The following is a 25,346-nucleotide window of genomic DNA, read 5'->3' as shown; positions in this document are numbered from 1 at the left end:
CCTTGGCCACACAGCCAGACTGTCAGAGTCCCTGAGGTCAGTGTCTTCATACCTATTCCCTAAATTTGTTCCAGCTATTTGAATGCTCCCATGTGAGTAAGGTGAGTCAGCTGAGTAAGACAAGGCTTGGCGATAGAGTTATGCAGATAGTCACTAGAAGTGAGACGGGCCTGAATAAAGATTAGCTCTTACACCTGGCTCCTCTCAGGGATGAAAAAAAGGAGAACCAAAAATAGTAACTGACTTGGCCAACATCATTATGATTAAAATAGAGCAAAGTTGAAGCCAGAATCCTTCTTGCTAGTTGGGTACAGTATCTTCACCTTCATTCATTCAAAGTGCATTCACTGAGTGTCTACTTAGGCCACATTATTACAATTTAACAACTCTTGGGAAATAATAGCTGTTAGAAAGATACAATATAAATGTAATAAAAAAGCAGATGTTTTAAGGAACATTGATCTGGTAAAAAAAGTAATAAGAAAACACATACTAATTTTTTAAAAATAATCCAAGGCTATTTATGCTTATATGGTGATAAAAGTGTACACATTTTCATGAAATTCAGAAATAAGAACTATCAATTTGGGTTGTGATTCTCTGGTAAGACTCATGTTGGATGGTCCAGAAATTAAAGTGGAAGACAGGGTAGTTTTTAAGGAAGCAGGAAGTTGTGGGAAGATTTTCAAGTAGGAGAAATTGAAGTTTTTTGTTGGAAATCTAGAAGAGAAGGTTGTATAGTTTTTGCAGGAACAAATTATAGAAAGCTTTTGGGGGAAAAAACCAATTATCAAAAGTGTTCTACAGGCACTGGGAAGTCACCCAAGTGTTTAGCAGGAGAGCATTCATGAGGAAAGAGGACTCGAGAAGATGTATCCTGTATTGCTACATCGGGAGGCAAGAGGAATGGAGAGTGAGAGCCCAGAATTGGTAAGGCAAGTTATCGAGCTATTAAAATAACCCTCAATTATAGGAGATTCTTAAAGAAAATCAAATATATCGTTTTCAAGTTCTTAGAATAATGTGATCTCATGATTAAAACATAACTGTCTCCTTCCATCCTGACAAATCTGCTGAAGCAAAGAATTTAGATTGTGTGTTCCTACCATGAGGCTTTTATAGAAATGGATGAAGGTAATGCTCAAAAATAAATTGTTCTCAGATTAAGCTAACCACCTACTCCCCAAACACAACTTTTTTTATGTATCATTTGTGTTAACATTTCTTTCACAGCTGGTACAAAATTAAACAAGACGAGTTTATGCTTCCATAACTAAAAATTCTCTGTGTATATATCCTAGGTTGAAAGGCACTTTCTACTTACTCTATTAGGGGTTTAAAGATACAAAAAACATTAAAAACAACAACAAAATGTACAAAAATGAAATTCACTCCCAGCCGCATTACTGCAGCACCAACTGTTTTTCCTTTTCCTGTGTTCTTTTGTCCAGGCTTTGTTCATGTGCTGCTGTGTCTCTTTTCACGATGGTTAAATTAAGTTTTCCCATAACAATAGATGTAATAAAACTATCTTGCCCCTAACATGGTCATAATTCTCTTATTATTATTAAATGTGCAATGCTGATCAGAAGATGGCAATATGAAGTAGACAAAACAACTAATTTCCCTGCTTTTGAGCTCTTCATTGTAAAGATCATAACTGTGGTATTTCCTACAGAAAGCCAGATTCAGTTCAGCAGAGTGGTGTGGAGTTAACTGTCCTCTGCTCTAACTAGCTAAGTGACAAAGGGCAGCAGCTGCAGTACACTCTGTGTGCGTGCCTGTGTGTCTGCATTTTAATTGTCAAGTTAGACACTAATCTCTCTAGCGAGTTTAACATTAAGTAGGTTGCTATGTCTTATGGAAAATATAACCTACATCTCTGCATATGAATTTTAAAGAAACTAAACCCTAGCTATCTATTTCTGTTTCTGAGATCTAGTCATCATTATTAGAAAGGAATGTTTTAATATTTATTCCATTAAATATTTGAATATGACTATGTTCAGGGTCTAGTTATATGGACTGTAATTGTTCACTTATCATTGATCAAATCATCATCCCCAGTGAACCAGATTTGCCTGCCTGGAGGCCATGTTCTAGGATGTACTGAATTTACTCAGAGGTTTTGGGTTTATTTTAGTAGCCTTTATTAGCAAAAACTGAAACTTGAGAGTTGTCCAAATTCATTACCAGAATTGGAGCTACAGCTCCAATTTGGTGATGAAAGCATAAATAGGTCTTGATTCCCAATGACCTTCTGTATCTTATTTACGTAAATTTACATAAGTATCGTGATTTTTGCTTAGGAGTTACAGAAGCTGAAATGAAATTAGGTAATATTGTTTTCAGCAATTAAATACATGCTGAAAAAAATAAAAATGAATTCCCCTCCAAAGCTAAAATTTTTAAATGCTTCTTATAATTCAATTACAGCAAAGGGCTATTACTATCATATCTGCCAAGAAGTTCATTCCACTGCCAAAATGACTTTTGCAATATTTTTTTTAAAAAAAACTAAAATCTATTTTCATAGTTCCAGCTTTTATTCCATTAACTGATACTCCATGTGATGGTTATTCCACAAAAACCAAACCAAAAATTAGCTGTGCAGGAAGATTTTATTGTAGTAATGGTCTCCACTGAGTATTAAAATGCTCACTATCTTATGTCAGATTTTAGGAGGAGGTCAGCATTTTATACAGAAGAATTTTTTTTGCCACAAATTATTTTTTTTGTGCCTTGCTTTTCTAAAATTAAATACTCTCTGTCTGAACATTGTTTCTCAATAATAATGGTAATAGAAATAATTTATACTGGGGAATTTTTCACAAGATAGATCTCAGTATATTCTCATAAAATCTTGTGAGGTAGCAAGTATTGTTTTATTTTTTGATGGCTCAGGACATTGAAGGTCGGGCGAATTAAAAAGTCTTTTTAATTCTCATAGCAAGTCAATGGAAAACCCATAATTTGAGTTCATGGCCGGCTTCCCAGCACATTGCTCTTTTCATCAGCCTTGTATATCATGTGTTGATTGCAATGGAGCAATGATTGAAAGTCCCCACAAAGGTTACCTTAAAATTGTTTTATTGCTTCAGCCAAACTGTTTTGTCAAAGTCCAATGCAGTGGTGTGTGCTCATGTGCTTGCTCTACGTTGATCCACCAGCAGCTTTGTTTGGCACAGTGTTAAAGCCCTTGCTTGTAAGTGGAAACATGTGCCCTTTCTCATCTCCTGAATCCACTCTCCCCTCATCCATTCAGCTCCCTCTCCTCTGGATCCTGCCATGTCTAATGAGCTTACAATTATTTTTAAACTTCTTTCCATGAGGTTGTATCTGCATATCACCTGGGGGAGACAATGTAATCTCTGCAGAAGTTAAACTGTGGGTCATGTGAAGAGCAGGAGCTGGTAAGAAGGAGATATTTGATGGAACTCCCCATGGAAATGTCAAGCTCAGTATCACATGTCTACCTGACTCCAGATTTTAGAGCTCATGTTTGTGCTAAAACCAATCAATGATAAGAGTTCCAGTTTGGAGAAATTTTTCTCTCAGATTAACAAAGAAAGAGAGGGAATTGGGAGGAGAAATTGAGGGATAGTGGGAGGAAAGAGAAGAAAAGAGATGAAGATCAAAAAGAAGAAAGAAAAAGAATGGAAAGAAAAGAAGAGGGGTGCCTGGCTGGCTCAGTTGGCCAAGCATCTGCTTTCAGCTCACATCATGGTCTTCAGGTCCTGAGATTGAGACCCATGTTGGGCTCCATGCTCAGCTGGGGGTCTGCTTCTCCCTCTGCCCCTTCCCACTGCTCCTGCTCTCTATCTCTTTCTCTCTTGCTCAAGTAAATACATAAAATCTTTTTAAAAAAAAATAGAAAAGAAAAAGAAAGGAAAAAAAAGAAAAAGGGACAGGGCTTTTTGTGCATGCATATTTTCTTGCTCTTAAAAATACATAGCTCAACTAACAGAATTCATTTGGCCAGGGAAGATGCTTTTGGTTAGAGAATCAGTCAATTTCATCTGTCCATCGAACTTAATTTGCAAATTCATATCAGAATTATTCCTGGGTGGATAATTGTCTGACCAAAGAAGTAGACAAGAGTATGGTATATTCCTGTTGAAGCACGACAGAATTACATGTGAAATAACGATGTGGATACCCACTGAGCATCACATCCTTGTTAGGAGCAGATGAAGTGCACACGCTTGAGGTTCTATCCAAGGGAAGGAAGGAGCATCACATAGCCCTGCTCCTCTGGTCTCTCCTCTCAGGAAGCACCATCAGCTATGTCAGTCCAAGCCTGCGACTCACTGATGCCCCTTACACCCTCTTCTGCACCAGCAGAGGAAAGTAAGAAACTACTTGGTAGGTAGATGGGGAGGCCAACTTGGTTCTCTTCACCTTTCTCCTCTTTCTCTGCTGCGGCATCTTGCTTCAGGCACCCATTCTGTTTTGCCAGCATAACTGCAATAGAAGCTTGACTCTCCCTTTCTCCCTAATCCTGCTGCCTAGATCTTTCCAAAACACATATATGTTAAGGTCCCAGGATAAAATTCAGAGACCTGAACGCAGCTTGCAGGACCAAGCGTGTGAGTCAACCTCCACGGAACTCTCCAGTCCGACTTTTCATTCCTTTGCATTCCACCTTCCTGTCAAAATTACATGCCATTCCAGACAGGGCCACATTTTCGTCTGTGCACGAGCTGCTCCTTCTGCAGGATAGTCTCCACTACTGTTTCACCTGGCTAGCTTTTATCTAAGATGTTAAATATATTGACATAAAGTTATTTATGGTATTCTCTTAGGATCCTTGTAATGGCTGATGGATCTCAGGAATATTCTCTCTTTCAGTCATAGCTTTGGTTCATTGTATTTTTCTTTTTCCGTCTTGCTTGGACTTCATCAATTTTTAAGAATCTTTTCAGAGAATCGAATTTGAGCTTGTAAAGTTTTCTGTATTGTTTTCTACTTTATATATTTATGCTCTTTAGTATTTCCTTTCCTCTTGAGGCTTAATTTGCTCTTTTTCTAAGACAAAAATTTGGATTATTGACTTAAAACCTTTTTTTTATGTAAGTCTTTAAAGCTTTAAATTTCCCTCAAGAACTTATTTAGTTTAAACCCACAAATTTTGATGATATACTTTTAATATAATTCAGTTTGAAGTTCCTCCACCCCATCCTTGCTTTATGGACATGTAATTTACATAAAATAAATGCACCCCTTTTAATTGCACAGTTTGATAAGTTTGGCAATTCTATATAATCATATAATCATCATCCAAATAAAAATATACACTGTTTATCCCCCTCAAAGAGTCCCTCTTGCTTCTTTGAAGTTCATGTCTTCCTTCAATTCTTGGTTTCAGAAATTACTGTTCTTTCTGACACTAGAATTTTGTTTTTTCTAGAATTTTATATAAAAGAATCATACTATATATAGCATTTTGGTGTGACTTATTTCCCTTAACATGATGTTTTCAGGCTCATTCAGGCTATGTATATTGATACTGTGTTCCATGATAGTGCTGAGTATTTCATAATGTGGACTCATCAATTGGAATTCAGTTGTTTCAACTTCTGTGAATAATGCTGCTCTAATATTCATATAAGGGTCTCTATGTGGACATATCTTTAATTTATCACTTCAATATCCATGAATGGGATTGTTGAATCAGATGATAAATTTATGTGTAAACTTCAAGAATGCTACCATACTGTTTTCCAAACATACTGTAATGGTTTGTAGGTCCAGTAAAACTGCATGAGAGTCCAATGGTTCCACATTTCCTCACCAGCACTTGCTATTGCCAGTCTTTTAATTTTAGCTATCCTAAAGGGTATGTGGTAGGATACCACTGTGGTTTTAATTCGCATTCCCCTGATGATTAAAGATGTTGAGTACATTTTCTTATGCTTACTTGTCATCTGTGTCTCTGCTTATGTGAAGAATTTCTTCAGGGACACCTGGGTGGCTCAGTCAGTTGGGTGTCTGCCTTCAGCTCAGGTCATGATCCCAGGGTCCTAGGATGGAGCCCTACGTTGGGCTACCTGCTCAGTGGGAAGCCTGCTTCTCCCTCTCCGTCCACTTGTGCTCTCTCACTGTCTGTCGAAAACAAAACAAAATAGAATAAAACAAACAAACAAAAAGAATTTGTTCAAATCAATCTTTTGCCAAATTTTTCATTGGGATCACTTACTATTGGATCACAAGAATTCTCCATAGATTCTGGGCACAAGCCCTTTGATAGACATATGCTTGGCAAATATTTTCTCTCAATCTGCAGCTTGCCTTTTAATTTCTCTCATTGTGTCTTTCTAAGGGTATTCAGTTTTAATTTTGTTAGGATCCATTTATCAGTGCTGCCTTTTATAATTGGGACTTTCTGTGACTTATTTAAAAAATCTTTTAAAAAATCTTTGATTAGCTCAGTATCACAAATATTTTTCTTCTATGTGTTTATGAGTCTTATTGCTTTTATATTAAGATCTATGATCTATTTTTTAAAAAGATATATTTATTTATTCATGAGAGACACAGACTGAGAGAGAGGCAGAGACATAGGCAGAGGGAGAAGCAGGCTCCCTGCGGGAAGCCCAATGCGGGACTCGATCCCCGATCCCGGAATCACGATCTGAGCCCAAGGCAGGTGCCCAACCGCTGAGCCACCCAGGTATCCCTGTTATCTATTTTTTAAAAAGATTTTATTTATTTATTCACGAGAGACACAGATAAAGAGGCAGAGACACAGGCAGAAGGAGAAGCAGGCCCCACGCAGGGAGCCCAATGTGGTACTCGGTTCCAGGATCCCGGGATCATGCCCTGAGCCAAAGGCAGACACTCAACCCCTGAGCCACCCAGGCATCCCGATGTATGATCTATTTTGAGTTCATTTTTGCTTATAATTTGAGGCAAATGTCAAAGTTAATTTTTAAAAAGCCTATAGAGATATACAATTGTTTCAGCATATTTTGTGTAGGAGACTATCCTTCCCATATTGAATTACCTTGGCACTTTTATTGAAATTGTGGGTGTGGCTCTATTTCTTGATTCTATTCCATTGATGTAATTGTTTATTTTTAAACCATTTCCATACTGTCTCAAATACTATAGCTTTACAGTAAAACTTGAAATTGGATAGTGTAAGGCCTCCAACTTAGCTCTTCATTTTCAAAACTATTATTGTTCTTCTATACCTTTGCTTCTCCTTGTAAATTGTAGAAGCAGATTTTTAAGTTCTTCAAACAAGCCTATTGGGACCTTGATGTGTATTGTCTAGAATGTATAATCAATTTAGGGAGAATTGCCATCTTAGTGATCTTAAATCTCCTAATCCATGAATATGTATATCTCTCCTTTTATTTAGATCTGCTTTTATTTCTCATAGCAAGGTGGTGTAGTTTTTAGTGTAGAGATCTTACGCATCTTTTAGTAAATTTATCCCAAACTATTCTTATGCAAATCTTAAATTAAATAGTTTTAAAAATTCAATTGTTCATTGTTAGTATGTAGAAACACAATAGAGTTGGTTTATTGAACTTGTATCATGCAATTTTATCAGATTCATTTACTAGTTCCAGAAACTTTTCGTAGATTCTTCAAAATTTTCTATATACACATCATTTTATATATAAAGAGAACGTTGCTTCTCCTTTTCCAATCTGTATGCTTTTTTTTATTAGTTTTTCTTGCTTATTACCTTGGTGAAGACTCAAGTGAAATGATGAATAGACACAGTGAAAGTAGTCAGACATCCTTATCTTCTTTTTATCTTAAGAGAAACCATTCTGTTTTCATACTGAATATGATGTGATCTGTAAGTATGCATAGATATTAAATCAAGTTTAGGAAAACAGTATTTTTCATAATTGGTACTGAAATTTCATGAAGTGCTTTTTCTGCATCAATTGAAATAATTGGATTTTTTGTCTTTACACTGTTAGTGGTGAAATATATTAATTTATTTTCAAAAGTTCAACCTCATTTGGTCATAAAGTATGATCCTTTTTACATATTTCTGGATTTAATTTGGCAAAATTGTGTTAAAGAATTTAGCATTTCTGTTCACATGGCATATCAAAGTGATGTCTTTTAGTGTCAGTATAATGCTAACCTTGTTGACTATTGAGCGTTTTCCTCTGTTTTCTAAAAGAATTTGTTTAAGATAGTCTTATTTCTTCCTTAAACATTTAATAAGAATGACTAGTGAAGACCTCTGGTCTAAAGTTTTCTTTGTGCAAAAGTTCTTAATTTTGAATTTAGTTTCCGTAGCTAATACAGAGATATTTAAATTCTCAATTTCTTTTTTGGATCAGGTGTGGTAATTTGTGTTTCTTAAGAATTTTTTGAAGATTTATTCATTTGAGAGAGAGAGAGAGAGAGAGAGCACATTTGCACCAGCAGGGGGAAGGGCAAAAGGAGAAGGAGAGAATCTCAAACAGACTCCTCAGTGAGCATGGAGCCCAATACAGGGCTTGATCCTAGGACGCTGAGATCATGACCTGAGCTGAGACCAAGAATCAGATACTTAACTGCCTGAGCCACCCACACGCCTCTCTTAGGAACATTTTTTATTTCATTTAGATTGTCATAGTTATTGGCAAAAGCTGTGCATAACACTGTCTTATGATCTTTTAAAGTATGACTATTTTTATTCATTTATTTATTTCAGATATTTTCCAGTTTTACTAAGATATAACTGACATATAACATTGTATTAGTTCAAGATGTACAAAATAATGATTTGATGTAAGTATATATTGCAAAATAATTACCACAAGTTCAGTTAACATCCATTACCTCATAAAGTTATAGTTTGTATGTGTTTGTGTGTGATTAAAACTTTTAATATCTACACATCTAGCATCTTTGAAATATACAGTAGAACATGGTTAACTGTAGTAACCTTGCTGTACATTGTATCTCCAGAACCTTTTCATCTTATAATTGGAAGTTTGGGGCAGCCCGGGTGGCTCAGCGGTTTAGCGCCGCTGTCGGCCCAGGGCGCGATCCTGGAGACCCAGGTCGAGTCCCACGTCGGGCTCCCTGCATGGAGCCTGCTTCTCCCTCTGCCTGTGTCTCTGCCTCTCTCTCTCTGTCTCTCTCTGTCTCTCAGTCTCTCTCTCTCTCTCTGTCAGTCTCTCATGAATAAATAAAATCTTTTTTAAAAAAGTAATTGGAAGTTTGTAACTTTTGATTGCCTTCCCACATTACTCCCATCCCACCCCTACCTCCCACCTCTGGCAACCACCAATTTGTTTTGTTTCTATAAATTTGGATTTTTTAGATTCCACATATAAGTGAGGTCATACAGTATTTGTTTTTCTCTGTCTGACTTATTTCACTTAGTATGATACCTTCAAGATACATCCCATGTTATCATCACAAATAGCAGGATTTCCTTCTTTTTGTCACTAAATAATATTCCATTGTGTATATATATACATATATATATTTATACACACTATATACACACTATATTTCCTTTGTCCATTCATCCATAAGTGGGTACTTAGGTTTTTTCCATGTCTTGGCTATTGTAAAAAAAATGCCACAATAAACAGGGAGGTAAGATAGCTTTTTAAGATAGTTATTTTATTTCTTTTGGATAGTTGTTTTATTTCTATACCCAGAAGGGGATTATTGGGTCATCTGGTAGCTCTATTTTTAATTTTTTTAGGAACTTCCCAATTGTTTTCCATAGTGGTCACACTAATTTACATTCCTACCAATAGAACACAAGAGTTTTCTTTTCTCCATATCCTCACCAACACTTGTCATCTCTTATCTACTTTGATGGTAGCCATTCTAACATGTGAAGTGATATCTCATTGTAGTCTTGTTTTGCATTTTTAATAATTGTAGAATATAAAATCATGCCCCGTGGTTATGATATTGGCAATTTGTATCTCGTATACAATTTTATATTTTTTATAAGTTGTAGTTATACACATTGTTTCATATATTTATAAATTGTATTAATTTTTATAAATTATATTAATCTTTTCAAAGAGACACTTTTTTCTTCTGTTTAATTTATATTTGATTGATTTTTTGCTTTTATCTTTATGATTTCCTTTCTTCTGCTTATTTGCTTCTTTCCCTAATTTCATAAGATTGGAATGCAGATCTTTGATTTTTAGGTCTTGTCTTTTCTAAAAAAGTATTAAAAGTGATAAATTTCCCTCTAAGCACTGCTTTAGCTATCAACCACAAATTTTGATGTATTACATTTCCATTATCATTTAGTTCCAAATATTTTCTAACTTCCGTGTGATTATTTTCTTTAATTAATGTCTTATTAAAATGTTTAATTTCCTAATATTTGGAGTTTTTCTAGATACCTTATGACTATTGGTTTCTAACTTAATTCTGTCATATTTGGTATGATTTCATCATTTTGAAAATCTGAATAGAACTTGTTTGTGGCTGGATATATTCTCCACCTTGACAAATGTACTATGCCATATTACATTTGAAAGGATTCTTCTCATATATTCTTTAAAATATCTGCTGTAGGGATCTATAAATGTCAATTAGGTCAAGGTGTTGATAGTTTTATAAAAATCTTCTGTATGTTTCTGACTTTATATTGTCTAGGTTTTGAAAAAAATTTTCAAGAGGAGTATTAAAATCTCCAACGATGACTGGGGAATTATAATTTTTGTCTACAGTATTTGCAAATTTTGATATCAGGCACATAAACATTTATTACTCTTACATGTTTCTGATGAATTGGCTGATTTATTATTATGTAATGTCCTTCTTATCTCTGGTGACATTCTTTAAGTCTTTTTTTTATTTTTTAAAGATTTTATTTATTTATTAATGAGAGACACACAGAGAGAGAGAGAGGCAGAGACACAGGCAGAGGGAGAAGCAGGCTCCATGCTGGGAGCCCGATGTGAGACTCGATCCCGGGTCTCCAGGATCACACCCTGGGCCGAAGGCAGGCGCTAAACCACTGAGCCACCCCGGCTGCCCTCTTTAAGTCTTTTTAAAATCTTATTTTAATTTTGGATGCGTTCCTTCTATTCCATTATTTGCAAGATTTTGATAAAGGTTGTCATTAATTTTTTTAGATATTTGGTAGAATCCACCAATGAAACCACGTGGTCTTGGGTTTTTCTGTGCTGGCAGATTTTTAATTCCTAATTCAACTTCCATTCTTGTTATTCATCTAAGATTTCCTACTTCCTGGATCCAAGATTCATGATTCAATCTTAGTAACTTGTAAATTTTTAAGAATTATCTGGGTTTTTTTTTTCTAAGAATCTTACTGTTAGTATATATTTATTTATAGTAACCTGTTATCACTCTGTATTTCTACGGTTATCTGCTGTATTGTTTTCTCTTCCATTTCTCATTCTGGTGTTGTTGTTGTTGTTTTTTAATTGGAGTTCAATTTCCCGACATATGGGATAACACCCAGTGCTCATCCCGCCAAGTGCCCCCCTCAGTGCCCGTCACTCAGTCACCCCAACTCCCCGCCCACCTCCCTTTCCACTACCCCTTATTCGTTTCCCGGAGTTAGGAGTCCCTCATGATGTATTGTCACCCTCACTGATATTTTCACTCATTTTCTCTCCTTTACCCTTTATTCCCTTTCACTATTTTTTATATTCCCCAAATGAATGAGACCATATAATGTTTGTCCTTCTCCAATCGACTTATGTCACTCAGCATAATACCCTCCAGTTCCATCCATGTCGAAGCAAATGGTGGGTATTTGTCATTTCTAATGGCTGAGTAATGCAGCCATTTTGGTTTTTGAGGCTTCTTTAATTTTTCTTAGCTAATGTAGCTAAAGCGTTGCCAATTTTATTTTATCTTTTAAAAAGAGCTGCCATTACTTTCAGTGTTATATTATTATTTATTATGGTCCCTTTTATTTTTTCTGATTTGTCATTGTTATTTCTTTCCTGTACTAAATTTTAGCTAAGTTTAATCATAAGCCATCTTGTTTTATAGCACAGAACAACCTCTGACTATAAGAAGACAGTTTATAGCCACAATAATAATAAATATAGAATTATTCTGAAAAAATCTTATTTTAAGATGGCCACTGCAGCCTTCTTATATCTCTGTTTTCATGGTACTTTTCCTTTTGATCTATTCAATTTCAATCCACTTCTGTCTTTATATTTAAAGTGCAGCTCTTCCAGATAGTATATGTTTGGGTCATGCTTTTTTTAAAATCCATTCTATCTGTATATTGTAATTGAAGTGCTTAGACCTTTATTTATTAATATGTTTGTAATTGGATGTGTCATTTTATTATTTGTTTTCTATTTGTCTTTTCTGTATTTTGTTCCTCTGTTCCCTCTTCCTGATTTTTCTTATTTTTCAGAATTACACTTCTTTTTCTTTTTTAAGATTTTATTTATTTATTCATGAGAGAGACACACACACACAGAGGCAGAGACATAGGCAGAGAGAGAAGCAGGCTCCCTACAGGGAGCCCGATGTGGGACTTGATCCTGGGACTCTAGGATCATGCCCTGGGCTGAAGGCAGGCACTCAACCGCTGAGCCACTCAGGCGTCCCACATTTTATTTTTCTTATTGGCTTTTTAGCTGTACATCTTTGCATTATTCATGTTCGTGGTTGTTCTAGGGATTGCAATATATATATCCCTAATTTGTCAGAGTTCACATACATTTATGCATTAAAGCTTCATATAAAATATAGAAAATGTACAACTTACAAGGTCCATATTGACATATTCTGATCCTTTATATTATAGTTATTATATATATTACAACTATATTATATATAGTTATTATATATATTCAGTTATTATATATAGTATGTGGTTACAAACCACATAAGATAATGATATATTTTGCTTTAAACAGTGATATTGATTATAAAGAAATTAAGATGAAAAAGCAAAAATCAAGTCTTTTCTGTTTACTCAGACTGATGCTCTTCTGTGACCATTTCTGATGTTCTTCATTCTTATTTGTGGATCCAGGTTTCCATCACTTATCATTTTTTCCTTCAGAACTCCAGCCTCAAGGGTTTCTTGCTGTGAAGATCTGCTTGGACTATGTACTCTTATTTAATTTCTCTTCATTTGAGAATGTCTTTATTTCTCCATTAATAAAGTATATGGAATTTTGGGTTGAAACTTTTCTTTTTTTCTTTCAGCACTTTAAAGATGTTGTCTCATTATATTAATTGGTTGGAATAATTAAGTTCTAGTCTCCTAGCAAGAATTGATAATTGCATAATGTGATAGAGGTGCTAATTATCACTACAATGGCAATCATGCTCCATTATACAAATATATCAAGTTAACATATTGTACACACTAAATTTACACAATGTTATATGTCAAATATATTACAACTAAAATAAAAAGATGTTGTACTCTCTGCTGGCCTCCATAGTTTCTCAAAGATATTGATTATTAATTGAATTAAATAGTTCTCTCACATGTAAAGTGTTCTTTTCCCCTCTTACCACTTTCTAGATTTGCTCTTTATATTTGGCTTTCATTACTTTGACTTTACTGATATCTGGTTCTGCAAATTCGCTTTGGCAAGAAACAAAACTTTATGCTAAACAACAGCCAATATTGATTCCTTTACTGGCTAGAAAATAAAACATATGGGGTGAGGCCAGGTTCAAAGGAGAATTTTATTAAAACTTTAAAGAGCAGATAATTTAAATGCTATTGAGATTGTCCAAAGCAGAATCTTTATATGAAGCAAATATAGCATTGATACCAAAATCTAATTTAAAGTTTAACATAAAAAAACTATAGATCAATATCACATATGATTATAATCAGAATCTAACAATACATTAAAAAAAGTCACCATCATAACCAAGTTAGTTTTGCTCCATGATTACTCAACATCAGGAAATAAATTAATATAATTTGTCAAATTTAATGATGTTTAAGGAGAAACTCCATAAATCATTTCTGCAAATATAAAGATATTTGACACTTCTATCTTTGTAACAGCACTATTTACAATAACTGAGATATAGAAGCAGCTTAAGTGTCCATTGATTGATGAGTGGATAAAGATATGATATATATTTTCTATTTATATATATAAAATATGTAGTGGAATATTATTCAGCCATAAAAAGAGGACATAAACAAAAAGTTCACAGAAAAAATAAATTTAAATGTCCCTTATAGATGTGACAATATATTGTCATACTCATGATAAGAGGTTGAATATTAAAATCAAGATAACATTTGTCCTCTATTGAATTTGCCAAATCCAAATGTTTGATGCACACTCACTTGACAAGGTTATAGAGAAACAGATACTCTTACACATTACTGGAGGAGAATAAAATATTACAACTCTTAAGGAAGGGAGATTGGAAATATCTATCAACATTACAGATACGTTTACTTTTTAAGTCAAGAAAACCTGTCTCAGAATCTGGCCTTTGGTTACAGTACAAAAACAAAATTGCATATGCAAAAGGATGCTGCTTGCAGCATTGCTTGCAATAGAAGAGACTGTACAGCAACCAGTAAACTGAATAAAATCTAACACATTCACCCAAAGAAAAAGAAAACACTAATTTGAAAAGATAAATGCACCTCTATGTTTATTGCAGCATTATTTACAATATCTAAGATAGAGAAGCATCCCAAATATCCATGGGTAGATGAATGGAGAAACAGGGTGTATATATGTACAATGTATACATATGTATATGTATAGGGTGTAGGTATGTACAATGAAATCAATAGAAAAAATAGAATAAAACTTTGCCATTTGTTACAACATGAATGGACATAGAGGGTACCTTTCTGAGTGAAATAAGTCAGAGAAAGGCAAATACCATATGATTTCACTTATTTGTAGAATCAAAAACAGAACAAAGAGCAAACAACAAACAGACTCATAAATACAGAAACAAACTGGTGGTTGCCAGAGGGGTCCTGGCAAGGGATGAGCAGAACTGGTAAAGGGGACTAAGAGGCACAAATATCCAGTTATAAAATAATGAAGTTATGGAGATGAGAAGTACAGCATAGGGAATATAGTCAATAATATTGTAATAACGGTGTATGGTGATAGACTACACTCACTGTGGTGAGCACCGAGTAATGTATAGAATTGTCAAATTGTTGTAGTGCACACTTGAAAGCAATATAACATTGTATGTCAACTATACTTCAATAATTAATATTAAAAAAATAAACTCCTAGATCTTTGCTTAGTAAAAAAAAAAAAAGAAAGAAAGAAAACCCTAACACATTCATATATTGGAATACCATGCATCTATCAAGGTAAGGAGGATTTCTACATACTGCTATGGAGAAATCTCTAGAATACATTAAGTGAAAAATAAGCAAAATAAAGAACAGTAAATTCTATCTTTTTAATAAGAAAAAGGATGAGAATATTTATTCATATGTGCATAATGAAATAATATAAACAGAAACTCAATGACGACTTAGAGTGGACCAGAGGGCAGGAGTGGGTGTGGACAAGGAGAGCACAATGCTGCTCAGTGTACATTCTTACATGATTCTGATTTTTGAGCCATGTTTAAAAAAATTTTGAAGAGAAATGCAAGAAGATCCAGGGAAACAGAAAAATGTTGTAATCTGGCAACATATAGAAGCTTCTGTCCTACGGTTCTCTGAGGTGGTAGCATGTGGGGGAATCTTGCCTGCCAGGAAGGTGGGACTGGGTCTGGGGGGCCAATGTTCATAGGGGTGGCAGCTGGGTTCCAAGCCATTTAGAACAGTCAGAGCATTAGCCCAGTTTATCTTGGCCTTCAGCATGGCCTGATTCCACTCATTGTCTTGGCTCTCTAAGGTGGTTGCTCGGGTCATGGAATTGCCTTGGGAAAAGAAGTAATAGGTTATCCAGACCTCCAGCTTCCTCTCTGTGTAACCTGGCCCTGTGAAGGTCTCAAGGAAAAATTAACAAGTGTTTCCACCACTTTTCTTTGAAGGGCCTTTCTATAATTACCTTTTTTCTCTCAGGAAGACAGTTCCATTGCACCTCATCTATATTTGGGTTTCCTAATTCCATTGGAGATTTTATGAAAATAGTTTGGACAATGCAAATAATTATCCTCTTTGCTGACGTTTCAATGAGGGAAAGATTCTTAAATGATTCCTTTAACCAGAACTTAAGTTGGATATGGAGGCACACCCACAAACATTTCCCTTGGTAAACTCAGAGACACAGAGTAGAGGGTTCACCCGCGTTGTGCTTGCAGAAGCATATTGATCTTTCTGGGCAATGGGACCAAAGAACCACTCGTTCTGGAGTCTTCCTTCAGCTTTGAGCCCAGCATCACTTTTGTTTGTTTGTTTGTTTTTTTAAAGACTTTATTTATTTGACAGAGAGAGAGAGAGAGAACGCTGGAGAGAGAGAGAGAGAGAGAGAGAGAGCTCCACAGGGAGCCCAATGTGGGGCTCGATTCCAGGACTCTAGGATCATGACCTGAGCTGAAGGCAAACACTTAACTGACTGAGCCCCCCAGGCGCCCCCCAGCATCACCTTTGAATAGGCCATATCCTCTATTACCCATAGCAGTGGAGAGCAATATTGGAGCTGACAGAACCTATAGAGCTGTCCCAGGGCCAGGGAGCTGATGTCCCTGGGGCCACATAAAAGTACCATCCACCCAGACTCAAACTATGCAGCAGAGAGAAGAGGAACAGTCTTCCTCTCTCTGTGCCAGTGGTTTGAGGGTAACCGTGGAGAATATACTCACGTTGTGGAAGTCTGGAGGCAATTGGTTAAGATGACTTGAGTGTGATAGGCAGAGAGAGGCCTCAGTATTATTTTTATGAATGAATGTTCCCTCAGGACATATGACCAGAGGGAGGGAGGTTCTTCCCAATGCAATTGGATATGAGACCAAGAGAATAAACAAGGAGGGGCAATGAAAATACATGTACAGGTGTAAAAAATCCCTCTGCGTCCCAGTCACTGTGGCCTCTAGCTCCTTGCTACTAGAAGTGTGGTCTATAGGCCAGCAGCCTTGAGCAGCCTTGACCTCACTAGGGAGCTTGTTAGACATGCAGAGCTTTGAAGAGCTTCAGACCTGTCTCCAGATCTGCTGAATTAGAACCTGCATTTTCACAAGATCCCCAGGTGATTTGCATGCATCTCGAAGCTGGAGAAGTGCTGCTCTGATGTGCAGGTAGAGGCAGGTGGAGGCTCAGTCTCCCCAAGCTCTGCCTTTTAGGCACTCTTGTATGTCAGACACCTCCCTGGCTGGGAGTCTTCGTCTACTCCATAGGTGCCTGTCCCTGTTATGGGAGCCACTGAAGCCATAGGATGGGATAAACACCCTTCTGTTACCATCCTGTCTACACAGTTGGCCCAAAGTAGAAACACCAAACATTTAAATAAAGCAAGTGCCTTTATTTTAAACATCAACTTTATTTTAAAAATCAACTTTTTCTAAAGTGGTAGGGTAATGAAGTGCTATCTAGAGAAGTGAAGAAAAAGACTGTTTGCATAATATAATTATGAAAATTCTAATTCGAAACACTCCCTAAAATAGGAGAGGACAAGTCAAAATTCTTAGCCTCTTACACCGCACCTCTTTCAAGATTCTCCTCTGCAATTCTGTCCACCTGGACAGGTGGGGTAGGAGGCTCTCATCTTCCCTTTACCCCTGAAATGAGCCAGGCTTGTGATATTCTTTTCAAAGTTGTGGATTTCAGTTGACCAGTAAGTGATGTTAGTGACTCAAAAGCCCCTTGTCAGTGGTGGAGATGATCTGATTTGTGGCTTTGCTTTCACACGATTGTGAGCTGCAAACAGATGAGGCCTCTAAGTAGGGGTCTTATTAAAATAGCCTGTCTTGGAGAAGGTAGTTCAGTGTGAAGGATAAGAGCACTTTATGGTGCTAGACCCCCTGGGGTCCAACCCTAGCTCTAGTGAGATCAGCACCTGGTAAGCATTGGGTAAGTACCTGCTATCATTATGGGAGTGCAAATAATTTCTGAAAATGTTTCAGAATGGTGTTGCCTTGTGAATTTAAAGAGCAATTTGTCATGATTAGCTTGGCGTCTGGTGCAGATATACAAACAGTAAAAATAACAGTTATGCTTAAGAACTGCAAAACTCTCTGAGCTATGTAGAAAAGAAGTCAAGATTTCTTGGTGCTTCTTCCTCAACCCCAATCTCCTGACTTCACATGGAAGCATCTGAGCATCATGAATTGCTTTGAGAATTGACACTGCTTTCCCATTGTTTCAATTATCATTTCACTATGACAGTGCTCCTTTCCTATTGCAAACATTTGTCAAATGGGGCATCGTTGTTAATTTCCTTTTTAAAAATGATGGTGGAATAGTGGAGTTGGCATGAAATAATTCCATATAATTGTATAACTCTAAGGAATAGAATCAAGGACTCAAAAGAGCTATATATGGATTGGCAGAGAATTTTGGCATTGGTGTGTCTATTTTGAAAGATATGCTAATTGTAATAAGGTCTTTTTTGTTCAAGGGTACTTAAAATAGCTCTCAGTAAATTTGGGATTATTGAGAATAATATTCTAGAGTCACTAGATAGTCTGTGTGGCTAGTCAGTCCTGGGATGGTGTCCTGCGGTGTTTATCTGCTAGCATGGCTTCAGGAATCATTGCCAAGCTGTTTAGTTTAGTCTGGATATTAAGAAGATGGGAATCTTATCTTGAAATGTATCAAAACTTATAAAAATAGGGAAATTTTTATCATCACCTCAGGTGGAATTTGTGTGCTAGAACTCACCAAAAGAGAGAGAGAGAGAGAGATTTATCATAGCCGGTAAAATTTTTGTGTGGGTCTAGAACAACTTTAGATTTTCTATGAAATTTAGAAAGTTTTTTTTTTTTTGGTCTTTAAAGTGGAGGGCTAGGAAGTGCAATCTAAAGTTGTAGCAAAAAAAAAAAAAAAGCTCGTTTTTTAGCAAAAAAAAAAAAGGGGGGGGGATCATTATTATTTCTTCCAGATTTTCATTCTGCATCATTCATTCTTCAAATATTTATTACTGTGTATCAGTGGTCTCAGGGAATCCAATGAATAATGTACTTATGTTCTCTGTCCATTTGGAAGCAACTGGTTTGCCATGGCTTGAGAGGGATAAGTATAGGGTAGGCCTGGAATTTGGGGGCTAAATAACAGGTACATGATGGTATAATTAACTGAGCTAGAATAAACCAAAGATGACAAGACTTTGGGGTGGAGGATGAAGAAGGGAAATCAAGAATTCTATTTTTCACATATTAAGTTTGAGATGTTCATGAAACTTCAAGTGAAAGGTCATAAAGACAGCTGAATATGTGAAGCTAGAGATGATATTTGATGGAGAAAGTAATGGGTTCATTATCACATTTAAAGCATTTAAAGCAATGGAACTGAACAACATGCTAAAGAAAAAGTATGTAGAAAGAAAAGAGATCCCCAAACTAAAATCTGAGCAGCCCTAAAATTTAGAACTTGGCCAAGTACAGTAGCTCAATAATACCTAGGAAGCCAATGACAATTGTTGGATAATGTTTAGGATGTTTTGTTTTGAGTTTGCCCCTTTGGAATTTAAAAATATTGGCCTTTAAAAAAAAGATTTTATTTATTTATTCATGAGAGACACAGATTGAGAGAGAAAAAGAGAGAGAGAGAGAGGCAGAGACACAGGCAAAAGGAGAAGCAGGCTCCATGCAGGAAGCCCAACATGGGACTCAACCTTGGGTCCCCAGGATCAGGCCCTGGGCTGAAGGCAGCGCTAAACCGCTGAGCCACCTGGGCAATCCCAGTATTGGCCTTTTTGGAGCAACACAGAACAAGTTTGTTTCTTTTCAAGTAGATGAAGAAGTCTCCTTGCATGTTTTCTATTGGGCTTCTCTCTTTTAGTCTAGAAATATCCAAATGCCCTAGAACATGGCTAAGAAGCAGCCATCTCCCAAACCTTAATGTTCCAGTTTGACCAGCCAGCCATCTGCAGGACTTCTAAGCAAATGCAGAGTGATATGGAGTAAAAGGAAAACAGATGAATTACTTTCAAAACCCACTGCTGTGGTCTTAATGAACCATGACTGTGGTTATAACTAAAGCATGGAAATGGTCTTCTAGAAAAAGCCATAAGTCTAAAAGGGCACATTCTATAGTCAGTTGTGCTTCCAGCAGCTTAAAAAATATGGAGTAGGAAGGCATTCTTTGGTGACACTAAAGCAACTACATACTAGCTGGACTTTCACTGTAATTAAGACAGGCTGTTCATGTTTCCTTGAGTTCATGACTCCAGCTAACTCATCTGTCTTTGTCCAGTCCTGGTTTTGATTCCCATTTCACAACTCTGATTTAATGCATTTGTTACTCAGCTATGTGATCTTGTATTTGGAATCCATTAATTGACCTTAGCATCACTCAAACTCTGTACTCAGCTCTCCATTTTGAACATATTTACTTACTACTTTGTTCAGTACTTAGGCACTTACCCTAGGCTTTGGTCTTGCTATCTCCTGACATATATAAAAAAAGTCATATGCAAAAACAGGTATGATGAGTAAAAACTCCAGCCATCAGGCAAAGGTCAGATTTTCTTCTCCTACTTTGTATGAAGCTGGTGACTTACCTGCATTGGCTTGTTTTTAGACACCTCTGCATGTTTGACAGTGCTGCTACCTAGTAATTTTTTGACCAAGAGACAGATGACTAAATAAGTGAAAAGCCTTCCAACCTACTGGGTGGTCAAGAATGGTATCCATGTGGGTACTAAGTATCTGACTAGATAATTGGTTGAGGTGATTCTTCTCAGGTTACCATGATTCAGAGCTGAATATACCTCCCTTTATAATACAAATCTTCACCCAATAATGGGACCATAAACTGGGCCCACTTCTGGTGTGGCTTTTCCCTTTGCTTTTCTATAAAGTACTCTGTCATTGAACCTCCTCCTAAGGATATCATCTACCTTCTTCTTCTTCTTCTCTAAGCAATGGTTTTCAAACCCTGGATATACCAGACTAATCAGGAAGAGCCTTTAAAATATATGTCAGATATTCTTTAAGAGATTTTAATTCAGTAGTTCTCCAGTGAGGCCAGAACTCAACATTTTCTAAAGCTCGTTCTGAAGTTTTCTAAACCTAAGTAACCAGGTTTGGGAACCACACTTGCAAAGAATCCAAGTCAAGGCATAAGGTCATGGCTTTATGGGCTACATCTTCTCTCTGGTTTCACTCTATCTGGTTAACTACTATCCAGTAGTCATGTTGGTCAGTTAGTTCCCACTTTGACCATTAGTACTCTTTGGACCGTTCTGATTCTTAGGTCTTAATGGATTTACTGGTTTCTCTAGACTCTCTGATCCCAGTAATCTTTTGATTCCCTGTCTAGTTCACTGAGAGAAGTATAAAATTTGTTTCTGTAGTTTGATATGTGACAAGGTGCAGTGACTGCACTTATCAAATATCCATGTACTCTGGATATTTCTCAGCCTTCCACCCCTTCCCATGTTCCTAGTTCTATCCAAGAGATTGAGAGACACATGTAATGTGTCTTAATGGCTTAGACCATTAAGAACTGGTGTGACTTTACATCCCTCTTCTCTCTATAACAGCAATCTTGGAAGCCGCATATTGAGATGGCATCACCACAAAATGGAGGCGGAGTTTTCATCAGTGAGTTATGGATGAAGGGGAGTCTCCATGAGTCTCCATCATTGCTCTGTGTGAGCAGTAAATAATTATTCTTCTCTGAGCCACAAAGATTTCAGGATTAATTTGTTACTACAGCATGGCCTACCCTGCCCAAGACTAAAGAGAAACCATGACTTCTGGGTAAAATGCTTCCAAGAGAACTGAGCCCAAGCCATCACCACATACTGTCCTAATTTCTTGTTCTCTTTTCTTTCCAAATAGCACATATCCATCTACTTAATGCCACAGAGGAAAAATCATAATAGTTATATGGGACAAAACAGCTGTGCTGAATAGTGAAGAAAGTGTACCTCTCACTTAAACAGTCATTTTAATTCAGAAAAGTCACTTTCAATCATTTTTAATTCCCTTGATGTTTACCTTAACTCTTGTACACTATGCCAAAGGTGGCATACTCAGGCAGAAAGGTGAAATGCATGAAATAGGCAGAAATAGGACAATGGACAATGGTGGGACCTCGCACATGGAGAAGAACAAATAGAAAAAGGCTAGAATGTCTAATGGTAATCCATGCAAATCAAAGAAAAGAATAGCTCTACCTTAAATAAGAAACGGAAGGCCCAAATGACCTGCCATTGCAACTATGACTTGAAGCTGTAAGTACCCACAGTAATTTTTATTGGGTATAAGGGTCATTTTTAAAAATTTTAGTATATGCATTGCAAAATACTATGCAGCTCTTAAAAATGTGATTTGAAAAGTACTAACTGGCAGGGGGAAAAAACCCAATAAATAAATATATATGTAATTAAATTAACTATATTTATATTTAAAATTACAAAAAACAGTTAATAACGTTAACATGCACTCTTAAATACCAGAATGGATGTCTCTGGGTTGTAGCATTATATTATTCTTATTGACTTTCTTTTATTTTTGTGTCTTTTCCATCTCTTCCAAAACAAGGATGTGTTGTTTTAATAATCAGGAAAAAAAATGTTACCTTAGAAATTGGAATTTAAGAATAAAGAACAAATATATAAATATATTAGCTATGAGATTTTCTAATATTTCTATTTTAGCTACATACTTTATAATATAGTATATTGTGTGTGGTGTCTTTCAGTCTAGTAATGGCTATACTAAATTATATAAAAACCAACCTGGAACTGCTATTCATCTGCAAGTTCTGGTTAAGTTGAAATACATATATCTATTATACTTCATGTATTTCAGAAGGAGATTTTGCTGATTTTAATAATTATCATAGCTAACTCACAACAGAGAATAAAGCACAACTTAAAAATACACCAACATGAGTGTAGTTGTAGGTTGCAACAGACAATAAAAAAGATTCTGTGATTACAGCTACCAAAAGAATGCAAATAATGTTTTTTAAAGATTTTATTTTATTTTTTAAGATTTTATTTATTTATTCATGGGAGACATAGAGAGAGAGAAAGGCAGAGACACAGGCAGAGGGAGAAGCAGGCTCCATGCAGGGAGCCCGATGTGGGACTCGATCCTGGGACTCGATCCTGGGACTCGATCCTGGGACTCCAGGATCACACCCTGGGTAAAAGGCAGCGCTAAACCGCTGAGCCAACCAGGGATCCCCAAGAATGCAAATAATTATGAAGACTTTTGTTCTCCAAGTTTTTCCTCTGTTTATTCATTAGAATGCCTTGGCATCAGAAGTTCACAGCTGGCCTGAGATGGATTCATTAAACTCTAATTTGATTGGGACTTTTGTTTCTTTGTTCTTTGTGTCCCCAGGTGGCAACTTTGGCTGGATATTATAAATATTTGTGCCATGTCAGGTAGAGTAACATAACTTTGCCTATGAATTATGTAATCAGAACACAATTCTCAATGTTAATCCTAAAAAGGGAACTCTAGGTAATAGCACTCTTCTGTCTGCATAATCTTCAGCATGTGAATTTTACTTATAAGCACCAAAGCACTACATACACATTTATGAATGGATGATCAAATGTATATAACTTCCCAGAGCAATTAGGAATTAAATATAAGTTGCTTTTTAAAATGACATAAAAGCTCTCCTAAGTGTTTTTTATCTAAATAATTTAAAGGTTGATTGAATATAATTTGGAGGTAGATAGCAAGATAGGTGGATAGCAAGATAGGAGGAAAACATGGCAAGGAAGATCACTTGGCAGGAAAGAGGAATGCAGCCTAAGGTCAATTAGATAAGGAGAATCACAAAACCATCCGGAAAGGCTTTAAATTAGATATGAAATACAATTAAGACCCAATAAAATCTTCAAAATTGACAATCAAGTATGATTCACCTTGCTATGCTGGTAGGCAGAAGAGACTGTGGAGACAAAAGTGGCTGCTAACTAGATGCTATCACAGCAGTGGCTGCTAGGTAATCCTAGAAGCACAGATAAAGAAATGTTTGGAAATTTCCATTTTGATAAATCTACCCAGAACTTTATAATCACAAAATCACCTATGGATTAAAAAAAAAAGTTGTTCTGTCAACATACTTATAAATTTTGTAATTTCAAAAAATAAAATTGAATTTTTGTTTATGTGCTTAAAAAGCTAGGGTCTGGTCCTGGCAACAGTTAAGGTGAATAGGAAGTGAAAATTAAGACAAATATCAGGGGAGGTTTCTAGACTGTACATGTTCTGGCTGAGCCACCCAGGGATCCCCCAAGAATGCAATAGAAGGTCCCAATAGAAGATAAACTTCAGGGGCATCTGAGTGGCCCAGTGGTTGAGCATCTGCCTTTGGCTCAAGGCTTGATCCCAGAGTCTTGGGATCGAGTCCCGCATTGGGTTTCCCACAGGGAGCCTGCTTCTCCCTCTATCTGTGTCTCTGCCTCTCCCTGTGTTTCTCATGAATAAATAAATAAAATCTTTAAAAAAAAAAAAAAGAATAAAAGAAGAAGAAGGTAGGCTTAAGGCTCCAGAGAGTTCTAGAATGGTGGCTTCTGAGGGCTGTGGGCACTCTCCATTCACAGTACGAGTGCAGTTCTCTTACAGGGTTCCTGACTGTATGACATCATCTGAACATATAGCCATTGGCTTCTGGAACAGCAGCCTGTTTAATGGAGACCTGCTCTATACTTAGAAGCATTTTCATTGTAATGTTTACACTGTTGGAGGTGCTTGGTTCTGTAAGTATGATCTCAGAAGCTGAATATGAAAAATGGATGCCAAACTGGCCGTCAACCTGTGAACACCCGGCAGCATCATATGATCAAAATAAGCATGAGGACAGAGTCATTTGATCTATGGAAGATGTTCTCAAGTCTGCAATGACACCAAAAAGCAAGAACTGTCCTCAACTGGAAAGAGCCAATAAATTTTATTCTAGATTCTACAGAGACACACCTATGCTTTCCATACTGTAATATGACGCCAGTGTCTAAATTTGCAATGTGGTGAAAGAAACAGAAAATGCATCTCTGTCTTAAGCTTCAGACCACTGGGGACTTGAAGGGACATCAAAGAAGCCCTTCAAGTCTCTCGAATTTTTTTTAATTTTTGGTGCTTACCATGCACTCCTGACATTAAAAAGCTTAGTTCCAGGAAGCACCTCCTGGGCCAGAAGATAAGACTTTCTTTCCCCTGAATCACATTTTCTCAAATATTTTGCAAAGCTGAGGTATAAGCCTTTTAATAGAATTATGCAAAATTTGCTCTAACTCTATATGTTTTCAAAACGAAATACTGCCTTGAAGAGACGCTGTATTTGCAATGTCCACGTCAGGCAAGGA

General features: G+C 36.4%; 1 long non-coding RNA gene across 5 annotated transcripts in view; it reads left to right on the top strand.

The window, feature by feature from the left end:
* Positions 1 to 25,346, top strand: part of LOC106558449 — a 107,687-nt gene that overhangs the window by 77,090 nt on the left and 5,251 nt on the right. For 3 of the 5 annotated variants that reach the window (XR_005353524.1, XR_005353523.1, XR_005353520.1), the window contains 3 exons: positions 808 to 930; positions 8,672 to 8,748; positions 12,977 to 13,132. This is a non-coding gene — a long non-coding RNA (uncharacterized LOC106558449). Of the gene's footprint in view, positions 1 to 807; positions 931 to 3,332; positions 3,673 to 8,671; positions 8,749 to 12,976; positions 13,133 to 25,346 lie in introns of those variants that run through there. The other 2 variants (XR_005353521.1, XR_005353522.1) reach the window with 2 other exon arrangements.

Source organism: Canis lupus, chromosome 1 (genome assembly GCF_011100685.1).
Source record: "Canis lupus familiaris isolate Mischka breed German Shepherd chromosome 1, alternate assembly UU_Cfam_GSD_1.0, whole genome shotgun sequence".
Lineage (NCBI taxonomy): Eukaryota > Metazoa > Chordata > Mammalia > Carnivora > Canidae > Canis > Canis lupus.
This window is presented reverse-complemented; position numbering and strand designations above follow the sequence as displayed.